The sequence below is a fragment of the Cololabis saira genome, chromosome 2, assembly GCF_033807715.1.
Source record: "Cololabis saira isolate AMF1-May2022 chromosome 2, fColSai1.1, whole genome shotgun sequence".
NCBI lineage: Eukaryota > Metazoa > Chordata > Actinopteri > Beloniformes > Belonidae > Cololabis > Cololabis saira.
The window spans coordinates 93,035-106,773 of NC_084588.1; the positions used below are offsets into that span (position 1 = coordinate 93,035).

At 43.2% G+C, this 13,739-nt stretch overlaps 1 protein-coding gene across 3 annotated transcripts in view; it reads left to right on the forward strand.

The window, feature by feature from the left end:
• The window catches only part of txlng (taxilin gamma), a 92,556-nt gene that overhangs the window by 28,600 nt on the left and 50,217 nt on the right, over positions 1–13,739 (forward strand). The gene's annotated exons all lie outside the window — the stretch shown is intronic.

The following is a 13,739-nucleotide window of genomic DNA, read 5'->3' on the forward strand; positions in this document are numbered from 1 at the left end:
AGCCGGATTTCTCAGGCATCAGAATCTTCCGTGGATCCGCGGAATTCCGCGGATTTTGGTCTCAGCAAAAAATTTCCGCGGAACGGGGAAAAAAAATAAAAGATTCCCCAAACAACGGACTCAAACGCGATGCGCCAGGCCAGAAAAGAAAAAAATAATATGCAAAAAATAAGCGACGTATCTATCCATTCATTCAGAAATCAAAAATCATTTCCATTTGGGAGCTGTCATATGAGAGTTTTATTCAGGGACTGTTTTGTGTACACGCGCATTGATCTGAGTGCACCGGTAAGGAGAACGGCGCGGCGGCGCGGAAAGTAGTCCCGGCTTAAGTGTTAACGAGTTGTGTGTGACAGAGCGGTGGAAATAAAGACCATAAAAAGGAGTAATATTGTCCGGTATTCTTCGGGAAATAACCTCCACAGGAGCCTCTGTGCGGCGCTGAATATGCAATGCAGTGTTTTGCGGTTTGCTTCTCATTTATATGACTGGAGGCAACACGTTGCGGCAGTGAGTGAAGCCTGAATTATGGTTCTGCGTTAAATCGATGCAGAGCCTACGGCGTAGGGTACGCGGCGACGCGCGCCGTACGGTGCGTACGGCCGCGTACCCTACGCCGTAGGCTCTGCGTTGGTGTAATGCGGGACCATAAATCAGACTTAAGTCCCTTTAGGCTAATACTGTGAGAAATAACCTCTCATAATAGCGGTACTACAGGTAATAAATGCTCCTACTGCCGTTTCTGCTGGCTACTGAGTCCCCTAAGTGGCGAGTGAGTTTTAACTCCTTAATTACTAACCAGCGTCAGAGTCACGCACAGTATACAAACTGTGATGTTAGAGAGCCACCTTTTGGTCAATTTAAGCAACCGCATCGCCAGCTGCTTGACAGTGGCTCAACTCATTAGTTTAATGTTTTTGTTGTTATTATCTATGCAATTGTGAAAAAAATGGCAAAATAAATGAAAAACTGTGAACAACCGCATTCTGTAGGCTATTCGGTACTCAGTATTCAGCCAAGTCTTTAAATTTTATTCAGCTTCAGGTACGGCCTCCAATTTTCATTTCGGTGCATCCCTAGTTTTTTCGGTGGGAAAGGGGGATTCTGGCCATTGTAGAAGTTTAAGATATAATTATCTTTATTTCAAGATTTATTCATGCATGAAGAATTACCCATGATGATAAACAGGGCTCCAGACTGCGACCAAATGCTCGCATTTTGCGACCAAAATTTGAGTATGTGCGACTGAATTTCATGTCCACTCGCACACGTGCGACCAGTAAATTTGCCAGTGTTTTTTTTTTTTTATTTATTTATTATTTTTTTTACACACGTTAAACGTGGAAGGAGTGCCTCAATGAACCCCCATATTTGCAGGCCAATGAGTGTGAAAGGGAATGAGTTGGGGGATCTATTTATTTATTTATTTTTTTCGTTTAATTTCACCAGCTCAAAGCAGGTATTACGCCCGGACGACATTTAATGCGACACAACTCGCTGCCGCCGCGGCGCGCACATAAAGTTAGAAGAAAGAAGCGGCGGGTATGTTTGGTTTTAGTAACATCATGCTCAGGCCATGAGTCTGCAATGGCCCAGACGGGAGACACATGTAGCTCAGTGCTTAACTTTTATTTTTAATCCACTTTATATTCTTCTGGTTGTTCTCCGATATGTCCCCCCTCTAAAGCCTGATTTATGGTTCCGCCTTAAATCGACGCAGAGCTCTGCGTTGTTGTAACGCGGAACCATAAATCAGCCTTCACCCGGTACATACATACGGTAGGTTCCTCTAAACATCTGTCCCCGCTACAGTTTTAACTAAAAGAAAATGTGCTCCAATACAGCAGGTCTCATAATTTTATTTTGAACACTGCTTAAAATTTGCTTGACACAAATGAAAGTTAAATTTTAACACGTGGGGAAAACACCTAACCTTTTAAGTGATGTGTGTTGTCAGGTGTAATGGCATTTTTAGGTTAGACATAAGAATATTTCTTGGTAAGATCCTTAGTTATTTGAGTGAAGGCAGTGAATTTGGTCGACTGGTGTAAGTTCAGGGTTTTAGTAAAGACACAAGTAGGGAAATGTTATTGGCCAGTACCCCCAATATTTGTACATTTGTTAAGTACTGTGTTTAACAGTTACATTCATGGCTGAAAGGTTACTAAGCACTTTGTTACCAAGCACTTTTTTTATCATGTGAATGTATGTTTTTTTATATATAATGACAGCAATGGTGCTGTCAGTTTACTTTATGTTGCGGCATCTTTAAAAATGCACAATAAAATGTAACACTGCATTTGAAACAGCACATTGTGGTAATTCATTAATCTATTATGAAATACGTATTACTAATACACTGAAATGTAGTAGAAATGTAAACATTTGGTTAGCGTGTCGATAAACGATGTGCGCTCCTAAAATTTCTGATTGTGCCCCTAAAAATTTTCAGTTAGGGGCTACTGTGCTCCTAATGAAAAAAGTTAGTCTGGAGCCCTGATAAATGCGTGTTATTATGTTATCAAAATGTATCATTCTTTGCAAAAATTCTGATTTTGTGTGTGTATTCTTGCATTGATAAAAGATGTGATTATGGAGCTTTGAGACCACCAGAATGCACCATTTTGAGTCAATTTTTCAAAATTTTCCGGGGGGGCATGCCCCCGGACCCCCCTACATGGTTCGGGCGCGTTGAGCCCTCACTCGTCCACATCAAGAATTTTTCTCTTTTTTTGGGACAAGCCTGATTTCTGCGCCAGGTATAATTTTCAAAACAAGGATGAATGAACCACGGAATGAGTGGTTTTTTTTTGGCGGGCTTTTGCTTTTTGCAAATGCCAGGTTTATCTTTTTTGTGTCTAGTTGTTTAAACAATGGACCATCCTTTGTAGTTTGACTGCAGGCTGTCACTAGTGTTCTAGCTGCTGGTCCTCTGATCCAGAGCTTGGGCTCATGTACCTAATTGTGTGTTTCAGAATGCAATGTAATTAATATACTGAACAATGCTTTTAACTGCTTTCTTCCTTACCTTTTCTTCTTTTTTTTTTTCTTTTTTTTTTTACCTTGTCTGCACACATATTAATGATTGATACCATGACGGTAGAAACCAAAGGTATATATATGTGCATTATTACTATATTTAATATATATACATATATATACGCATACCTTTTCTTCTAATTCTACCCTTCCTACTTGTCTTTCTCTTTCTCCCCTTTCTGCTTCTTTTCTTGCTTTTACTTCAGTAAATCATAATTACTATTATCTCCTTTATACATTTCAATAATTCTGGTTTCAGGTGAGGGGGTTGTGGTGGGGTAGGGTGGTGTAAGTCTAGTGGCTACAGAAGTGGGCTTGGGTCTGTGAGGACCCAGATTCAAGCCCCAGGTTCAAGCCACGGAGTGGCAACCAAGATGAACCACCTTGGGCCCTGAGCAAGGCCTTAACCCTAATTGCTCTATGGTGTGTGTGTCTCAGTTGTGTCTCAATCACTTTGGATAAAAGCATCTACTTAATGACAGTAGTATAAATAGTAGTAGTAAAAAGAGACAGAGAGAAAACTGTCTAATAATAACACCCTATATATATAGATATATAATATTTTTTTTTATATTTTATTTTTAATATATGACAACATTTAATTTACAAAAAGGGAAGAATGTAAGATGAGATCTATTTTTTATTTTGGCTGACAACGAGTTTCGCTACTGTGCTTTTGTTTTTGATACAGTATACAGTATACCATCATTTTTAAAGATCCAACAAAATTCACGCAACCCTCTTTTTTTATTTTATTTTTTGTCAAATGTGCAACATTCCATCAGACAGAAAACCGGACAAATAATCATGCAGTCAAAATTCGGATTATTGCTAATATTCCAGTTACTGAAACATTCAGAATATTCCGTTTACATGGTAATTAATTATTTGGGATCTCTGGATCAAACCAGCGACGCGCTGAGAACATTATGACACAATTCCCGTCATTTCCGCTTCTTCTTCCTGTATCCAAATTCAAAACAAATGCTGCTTCGCGCAACTTTTCGCTCACCTTCTTTTAAATATCGCTATCCCCGTACTTTCTACCGTCTACAAATGCAGAAATGTTCATATCCTTCATTACATTTATGAAGTGATTAGTCTCCTCCTGGTCTTGGTTTCTCCGTGTTTATAAGAACTTCCTGGACTCAAAAGACCAGGATTCCTTGTGAACAGAGCATGTGCAGAAAACAAATCCATGTACGGTTTGATGGGGATATTCCGTTTGGCGTTTGATGACCCAATATTCAGGTTTTAAAAGGAGTAACCCAAGGATCATATTGGGGTTTTTAAAAACCGGAACATGAGCAAATGCGGGTTTTAAAAGGGTTACTGACTGCATGTAAACGCAGTCATACATAGAAAGCTGTTGTATTGTTTTAAGAACTGTGTTGTGGTCTGATGATAAATTCATAGACTATGACGTCATCATCCAGCTTTGGCTTTGTTTATCAACTCAATGTCCAATAAAGTTTGTTGTATACATTTGAAAAATGTTTATCTTTTTTTGGGGGGGGGACCGTAAACCCTTGGGAGGTCTTTTTTTCTTTAGCTCTAAGATATAAATCTAGTTTTTTATGGTTCTCAAAACCCTGATCTAATATCTGATTTCAAGGTAAGTATGGTATATGACTCTAATACAATATAGACTTCTTAGACTTCTTAATTGGCACAATGCAAAAAAGGCTAATTAAACTCACATATTTTGTATCTTAAAACCCCCAGATGACTGAAAATCTAGTATAATTTTCACAGCGCACTTAAGTAAATTGGGATGTGAAAAAATATTGAAGAAAGGGTAAACACTACAGAATCATATCAACAGATTTGACACTTAAGTTTATTTTTCGCCTTTCCTACAACCTTATCAAGCATCATCTTGCATGTGTCATCTAGGTTCTTTTAAATTTAAATACATGTTTTATATTCCATACCATGTCATTTACCCTAGTATCCAATAATATTGAAATGGTGCTTGATCAAACCTATTGAAATGTAGATTTAGATTGTTGGCCCACTGTCGATCCCCCTCAACCTGTTCATGGAGTGTTTTGTAGCTGCTCCTCCATCTTCTTCCTGTAGCTGGCCTTTTTCTTCATTCTCTCTGTCTGTTTTCTCTTTTCCTGCTCTACCCAGCTGGCCTCCAGCAGGAGGGTCCCCCCTTATGAGCCAGGTCCTGCTTAGGGTTTCTTCCATCCTAACGGGGAGTTGTCTTTCATAATATTCCGCTCGATGTCTCACTATGGGATGCACTTCCCCGTTGCAGACCTGAGAAGCATTAATCTCATTACGCCAATCCTGATTGGCGTAATGGTGCAGGTAGTGCAGGTAGTACCACCTACCTTAAATATCCTGTGCGGACGACACCACATCATTCAAACACCTCTTCTCACTCGGAACATATCTCGCGTCCTGGGCTTGTTAGCTGAACTGTCTACAGACAGATCTTATTTAGCTTTTGTCGCTGGGCGCTATCTAGCCTTGGAAATTTTTTATCTGCTTCATCGGTCACACCAGATCGAATTTTGTGCTTTCCTCGCCCTCCACAGCTTGTTTGGCACTGTCCTCGACGCCTCACCACGGCTGCTCGAATACCGAGTGTTAACACACCAGCTAATTTCTCGGCTTTTCCCGGTTAGCATACCAGCTAACTGCCTCAACCCTGCCTGCACACTAGCTCGCGGGGCATGGAAGCAAAAACTCCTCACACCACAGGGCATGGAGACTCCAGGGCCCGTCCCTCTCGCTGTGGAACAAGATATCGAGCAAGGTTCCACACCAGGTGTGCTCAAGCTGCCTGGGACTGAAACATGCTTGGCTAGCTAGCGACGTTCCCGGCTCGTGTCGACACTGTGCGGTGTTCACCGTTAAGAGTCTCCGCAGACGGCTAGCCCACCAGGCGATGGAGATGAGAGTAGCACATCAGCTTCTCCCCTCCCCTGCTCGGACATGCTCGATGTGTGCAAACGGGCTGCTAACCGGCTAATTATCCCCTGGCCTGCTGTTGTGGCAGAGACCACCAGATCTTGCTAGAAAGGGAAGAAATTGCCCTTGGCCGATGGTGCGATGAAGCAACTTTTCTTCGTCTTTCCAGAGTTGCTGGATGAGGTGGCGCCTTCATGGAGAGACCACCCTCTCAGCAGCAGGAGTCCGGTTCCCGGGACCTCATCCCTCGGCTGTGAGGCGATGCATAGCCTGGGGCTGGAGTTGGGTGAGGATTTTGCGCAGACTCAGGGCCCAGCTACGTGGGAGGAGACTCCAGTAATCACCGACCTGTGTCTCCGTGTCCAACGCTGTGCGGTCCAGGCCACGGGAAAGGCGCTGGGGAATATGGTTCTCTAGCCTGTCAGACAGGGAGAGGGACGACATCCTGGACATGCCCATTGTCCCGGAGGGGATTTTTGGCTCCGCGTTGGACCTGATGCAACGGCGGTGTGAAGCCAAAAAGAAGGAAGACGAAGCTCTCCAGGTTTGCCTCCCTTGGAAGCCCCCGGCTCCCACTCCACCTGTGCAACGGAAAACCTCAGCGCAGGCTGCCTCCCAGGCTTCGGTGTTTAAAATACCAAAACAGTCAAAACCCCGGCTCGCCCGGGCCCCCCGGCTGGGCAGGGGCAGAGAGAAATCCTTGGCCCCGGTTGCAGCTCTGCCAGCAAGCTGCCTACAACCAGGCCAGGAAAAAGAAGAGAGTGGCCTGACCGCCCCTCTCTTCATCGGTGTTGAGCCCCTCTCTTCATCGGTGTTGCAGCTGGAAGTTTATCAGCTCTACCAGTTTGGCTTTTGAGCGTGCCTTCAGGTGCCCCATCTCCTGGTTGCCACGGGGAGCCGGGAGACACGGGCATTTGACGGCGGAGGGTTCAGCAGTTGCCCCTCCCTCATGTCCACAAGTGCGCATAATCACACGTTTCCGCAAAGAAAATAAAGTGTATCCTGAGGGTGCAGTTAATAAAAATAAATAAAATAAAATAAAATATCAAAATAAACAGTGCGGTGGCAACACCAGCTGCCCCCCAGCCACAACCCCCCCCCCCCGGTGGGAAGCCACGGCTCTACCTCACGAGTGGGCTGTGTGGACCCCGCCGCTGCGCTGTCCTCCTGGGCAGTGCTCAGGGACGTCTGGGGAAAAGGTCACTTTTCCATCAAGAGAGGGCGCCACCACACTGAATGGCGCCTCATGATGGAGAGACTGCAGTGTGTCCACTCTTTACCCCAGATGGGAGAGATGGGCCGCGCTCACAGCCTCACCCTGGGTGTTAAGGACGATTTCGATGGGTTACAGACTGCACTATGAGCTGTTCCCCCGTGATTTGCCGGTATAATACACTCCCAGGCTCAGGGAGAGTCAGCTCGTGTTTTGCAGGAGGAAATTCTCTAGTTTTAAATAAAGGAGCAATCTGTGTCATACCTCCCACACGACGTCAGAGCGGTCATTGGACTTTGGACTACAACATACTGAAGTGGTGTTGGAATGAAATTCACGGTCTTTGAGAAATTGCCATTTAAGTTATATGATTGTTTTTGAGAAATTCTTCTCCAAAACCTACACTCTAGCCCAGTAGTCCCCAGACATTGGTATAAATCGATGTAAATTAATGAAAAGATGTATGCTAGCACATCCAGAGGTCTAGCTAATGTTGCTTGATACAGTCAAGACACCTGCAGTTATTTTGATTACTCAGCAAGCAAGCTGAAAATGTAATGGATATCCTGGCGAAATATCATTCCTCAGCTATCAAATCAAAACTGTCCAGTTAAACTTAACTGTCAAGCTAAGAATGCTACATTATGGAATGAATGTGCAAGGGATTTTGAAAATGCGCTGCTATGGTTTATATTTTATTTTGAAACTATACAAATGTGCACAATTACATTTTTAGTTAGTGACAGACAGGGCTGGACTGGGACAAAAAATCGGCCCGGGCATTTTGAGCCTAGACCGGCCCACCAGGTATTGATGGAAAGAAAATGAAGCCTATGAATGAAAACAAACGTTCTTGTGACACCGCTTGTACACTGTCTTGTTGGTGTGTATGTTCTTGTCTAATAAACCTAATCCTACACCATCCCCCCCAGTCCCGTTATAGATGTACTTAGTACTGTTTCTGAGTAGACTAGCAAACTTGTATGGCAAGCCGTTTTAACATTTAATAGCTAGACTGGATATGTGTTGCAGATATCTGTAATTCAATTGTTCCTAGTCAAAAAGAACATTTCAGATATCTACAATGATATATTAACCCATTTTAAACAGGGGGAACGCATTCTGACAGCGTGAAATACTGCTGTCAGAATGCGTTCCCCCTCTGTTTATCATGAAGGGATGCTCACACACCTTTCAAATTCATACTGCTGACTTCTTTCACCACCACAGATAAGTCCTGTGATTTTCAGGCTGGGGGGGGGGGCAATTTTTTGGGTTTTTCGGGTCGGATCGGGTGTCTATATGCGCAATTTCAACTCTCACATTAGCAAAATACTGGATAACTTCCCCCGCCTCATCATCATTTGGCTTGCCTCGACGCGGGGCCCCACGGCTGCTTGAGACCCGGTTGGATCGGTGATTTTTGTAACAAATTTATCAAACGAGCCTTTCAGAGAGGCATTAAACTCTTCCATTTTCTTTAGTTTTTTTTCTTTTTTCATCCCCTGATGGAAATTTCCTGATTCTGTCTCGTTCTCTCGACATTGTGTGACAGTTTGTTCCAACTCCACCCGTCTGGATCAGAGCACCTTGTGTCTGCGCTTGGTTTGACGCAGTTGTACTGAACAACAGACACGCGCATCATTGCACATATATTTATTGATATGCACAGACTAGTACACATTTAGGTCTGTAATGGAACGTGACTGTTGATATTTATAAGGGAAAAAACGAAAAAAAATTTGAAAAAAAAAAAGAATTTGAAAAAAAAAAAAAAAAAACGGCCCAGGGCGCGAGGCCCCTTGGGGCGCGAGACTTCAGCCCATAACCAATCGGCCAGTGGTACCAGTTGTTGTCAGGTAAAAAACAAAATCAAATGGACCGATGGGCCTGCCCGGGCCAAAAAAAAAAAAAAAAAATTTTTTTTTTTTTGGGCCGGCCCGGCCCGGCCCAAAATCACCATCGGCCCACCGGGCAAACCCACCCGGTATGCCCGATGGCCAGTCCACCCCTGGTGACAGATTATGTACTACATAAGGTTGATTAATCGGTTGTAATGGCTCCCTGTGAATATTTGCCTAGGGCCCCAAGAGACTCTGAGCATAATGGACAGGTTTTTTGATGGGGCTTGTTTGACAGAGAGTTGTTTGTTTTAAACAGATTTTGCTCAGAGAAGAATTTCTTGAAAAGTGTATTGTTAGCAATGTTGAGAAAGAACGAAATAAAAAAAGAAACCTGTTAGAAAATTATCTGAAAACTTCTTTAAAAAACCTCTCTCTTGGCTCACTTCGGCACTGTCACTTTTACCTTTCTGGGGCGGCAGTAGCTCAGGTGGTAGAGCGGGTCGTCCAATGATCGGAAGGTCGGCGGTTCGAATCCCGCTCTGTCCCAGTTTGCTGTCGTAGTGTCCTTGGGCAAGACACCTTACCCAGCTTGCCCCGTGTGAATGTGTTTGAATGTGTATGAATGTTGGTGGTGGTCGGAGGGGCCGTTAGGCGCGATATGGCAGCCACGCTTCCGTCAGTCTGCCCCAGGGCAGCTGTGGCTACAATGTAGCTTACCACCACTGGAGAGAATGTGTATGGATGAATAATGATTTCTGTAAAGCGCTCTGGGTGCCTAGAAGGGCGCTATATAAATCCAAGTCATTATTATTATTATTACTTTTACCTTTCTATCAAATCAGCCCTAAGCCCATAGTGCGCACCCACTTTTTTGCCTATCATCTATAATGTGAGCAGGTGATAGACACCTCTTAAACACAAATAAAATGTGATCTCTCTAACTCGCTCAAACCCCTTAATAAAATCCCTAGCATCATAAAAATTACATTTTGTACAGGAGAGATGTCTTCTGATCATGGTGAAATAATTTTGTTTGTCTTTCCGTTTCCGCATGATGAGCGTTTGTTTGGATTCACTCCAGCAGAGTGGTAGAAACAAGCTTCTGCAGGCAGTCAACAGTTCTCCAGCTGCAGCTTGTTTAACTAATTAATGTGTGTTATACAGTAGGTGCTTACATACTATGTAAAACTGGGCCGCGGATTTTACTCCATCAGCCCAAGTGAGAGAGAAAAATCTCTAACGTATGTCTTTACATACACAAAACCCATGATTTAACCAAAGTTTGATTGAAAGCTGTGTATGTGTCACGTTCATTGTGTTGGTGATAAATAATGAATTTAAAAAATCACAGTGGAGATTGCGCTGTCAACTTTCTTATTATAAGGGTTTCATGTCCTTGTAACGTGTGTAAGCATGCATGCGCATGAGAGGTGTGAGGACGAGAGTGGCGGTGTGTGTAGCATGCTGATGTGTTGATCGGGAAAGTTTGAACATTGTAACTAGACAGATTCAGCTGCATGTACAGCGCTGCTGCTGCTCCAGCTGGGAGTGCCCAGGTCTTCCTCACCAGCTGCTGTTTCAGGTGTGAGCAGGTGTCAGCAGGAGCACTGCTTGTCCCTGGAGCGAAGTTCGCCTCCTCTGGGCTTACGTCTAGCGGTTACATACACGGGTGTCTTCCCTTTTTTAACGCCTTTCTTGGCGCTTTTATACTAGTACCTACTCAGCGTTACTCGACTTGCCTCGTCTCCACTCGCCTTGCCCTCGTTTGTTTTTAGACACCCAGATGAGAAAGGAGGATTGAAGCAAAGCTGCTGTGACGTATTTGATTGTGTGAAATCCAAGATGGCGCCGCGCGAGTGGCAGCTTGTAGCAGCTTGTAGCAGCTTGTAGCAGCTTGTAGCAGCTTGTAGCAGCTTGTAGCAGCTTGTAGCAGCTTGTAGCAGCTTGTAGCAGCTTGTAGCAGCTTGTAGCAGCTTGTAGCAGCTTGTAGCAGCTTGTAGCAGCTTGTAGCAGCTTGTAGCAGCTTGTAGCAGCTTGTAGCAGCAGCTCTGTGTGTTTTCCCGTTTTGTGTTGTGTTTTTTGTTCTGTTTTTGCCTGCAGTATCCAAACTTCAGACAGCGCACCCCCAGTCCCTACTCCTCATCTCGGGCGACTTCATCCACGCCTCGCTGTCCTCCAGTCTTCCCACCTTCACACAATATGTTAATTGCCACACCAGAGACAATAGAACACTGGACTTAATGTATGTGAATACCAAGGACGCATACACCTCTTCACCCCTCCCCCCGCTGGGGCGCTCAGATCACAACCTGGTTTATCTGTCCCCTGCATACTTACCTCTGGTGAATAAACAACCTCCTGTGGGAATTGCAGAAAAAAACGCGGAGACAATTTCCCATTCAAAAAACGTGTGTTGTTTATTAGAAAACCTCAGAACACTGAAACACAAAATGGAGCTGTCCAGCAGCTAGAACCGCATGGAGCTCAACGTCATGACCACATTTAAAGGGGCCTCATCCCTGAACCGTCATAGTTGCATGAAGGACAACATACTGCATTTAATAATGAACGGTGTGCAGAACCACACTTGATAAATAAGGTGAGTTATGTCCGTAACATTCACTACACTCCCACTGCTAAGTATGTGAAGTGCTGGTCTGAGGAGACCAGTATGGCACTGAGGGACTGCTTACTGAGTGGTATAAATTCTCATAGAAACTTGAAAAAGTCTTCTTTTGGGTCACTGGTTAGCAAACCTTCATTTGTTTGTATAGTATTCATTGTTCTTTCACTTTCCATCTGTTTAATACGCCAGGCTAAGAGTTTGCTAGCTTTCTCACCCTGTTCATAGTAGGATTGCTTCAGTTTCATCAGACTTTTAGTTGCTTTATTTGTAGATAAAACATTGTATTTAGCCCTCAGCTCATTAAGTTCTACAAATAAGTGTTGAGAAGGATTTGCAAAGTAAACTGTTTCAGTATCCTTTATCTTTTTTTCCAGTTGCTCCATTTCCAGTCTACAGCGTTTATGTTTAAAGCTTGTGAAGCTTATAATTTGGCCTCTCAAAAAGGCTTTAAATGCTTCCCACCGAATCGTAGCTGATGTCTGATTTGTACTAACTTCAAAGTACTAATCAATTTGTGTCCCAATGAACTTTATAAATTCTGGATCCTTCAACCAAAATGACTGAAGACGCCATCTAGTGGAGTAACTCAAAGATTTGGGCATGTTCAGGATAAATTAAACCGAAGCATGATCTGAAATTATAATGCTATCGTACCAGCATCGTGAGACTGTAGATACCATGGAAGCAGAAATCAAATAGTAGTCAATTCTAGAGAAAGTTCGAGATGTGCTAGAATAGCAAGAAAAAGTTGACTGGTCAGGATTCCCCGCTCTCCAAATGTCAATTAAATTAAATTCTTCCATATACTGTTGTAACTCCTTTCTTGTCTGACTATGATAAGTATCGATCCCAGTAGATCTGTCTATTTCAGGCTGGAGAGCACAATTAAAGTCCTCCACCTATGATGAAACAGCCAGGTAAATCAGCCAAGGTTAAGAACAGATGTCTAAAAAATGACGGATTATCTTCATTGGGGCCGTATAGATTAACCAGGTTTAATCGAACTGAAATAATTTCACACTGAATAATGAGGTATCTGCCAAATCGATCTTCATCTACACTAATAAGATGAAAGGGCACAGAATTGTGTATTATTATTATTGTGTATTAATCACCCCACGTGAATGTGAACTGAAACAAGCAGAGAATACTCGTCCAGGCCATCTCCTCCTTACTTTAATTACATCCTCAGGGGTCAGATGTGTCTCCTGAATGAACACTATTTTGGGCTTTAACGGTTTAATCCTACTCAAGACCTCTTTTAGTTTGACAAGTTTATTTAAACCTCTTACGTTCCAAGAGGTAAATTGAAGTTCTGATGACATATTGTAATGGTATTAAGGTGGAAAGTAGTGGATTCGAAAAAATTACAAATTAAACATAAAACATAAAAATAAACTAAAGTGTGCCTTAACAATATGAACATACCTGAGTGTACATCCCCAACTGATATACACCCACCCCTCCCCTGTACACACATCCAAACTATGGAGCTTAACTGGTCCGCCTGTGTCCACAGCACAGTGAGGAACAGCTTATGCCTTACCATCTTGACGGAGCCCCGCAAAAAAAAAAAAAAAAAAAAAAAAAAAAAAACCTCAAAGTTATATCATCTTATTGATAACCAAACAGCCGTTTTATATTATTCAGATAAATTCGCCCTCTGTAGTAGCAGAGAGCATAGTCATGTCAGTGATTAAACATACCAGTCCCACAAGTCTCAGATTTCCTCTCTTGCCACGGACCCTGAAGTGTCGCTCTTCAGCCCATGGACAAAGCCCCTCGCTGCTGCTGCGGTGTCGAAAACATGTCGTCTCCCTTTAACAGTCACCAAAAGTTTAGCAAGATGAATTATCCCGTAGCGCAAAGTCGGAATGGAAAGGGAGGCCAGTTCTTTCTTCACCGAGTCAAAAGCTTTCCTCCGTCTGACCAAGTCAGCAGAAACATCGGGGAAAAACATGATTCTCTGGTTATCATACAGTATTTCCACCTTGATCCTCGCAGCTTTTATGACCAGAGACCTGTCCGCGTAGTTTAGGAACTTCATAATTACTATCCTGGGACCAATGTTGTGCATTGAACACGTTCATTT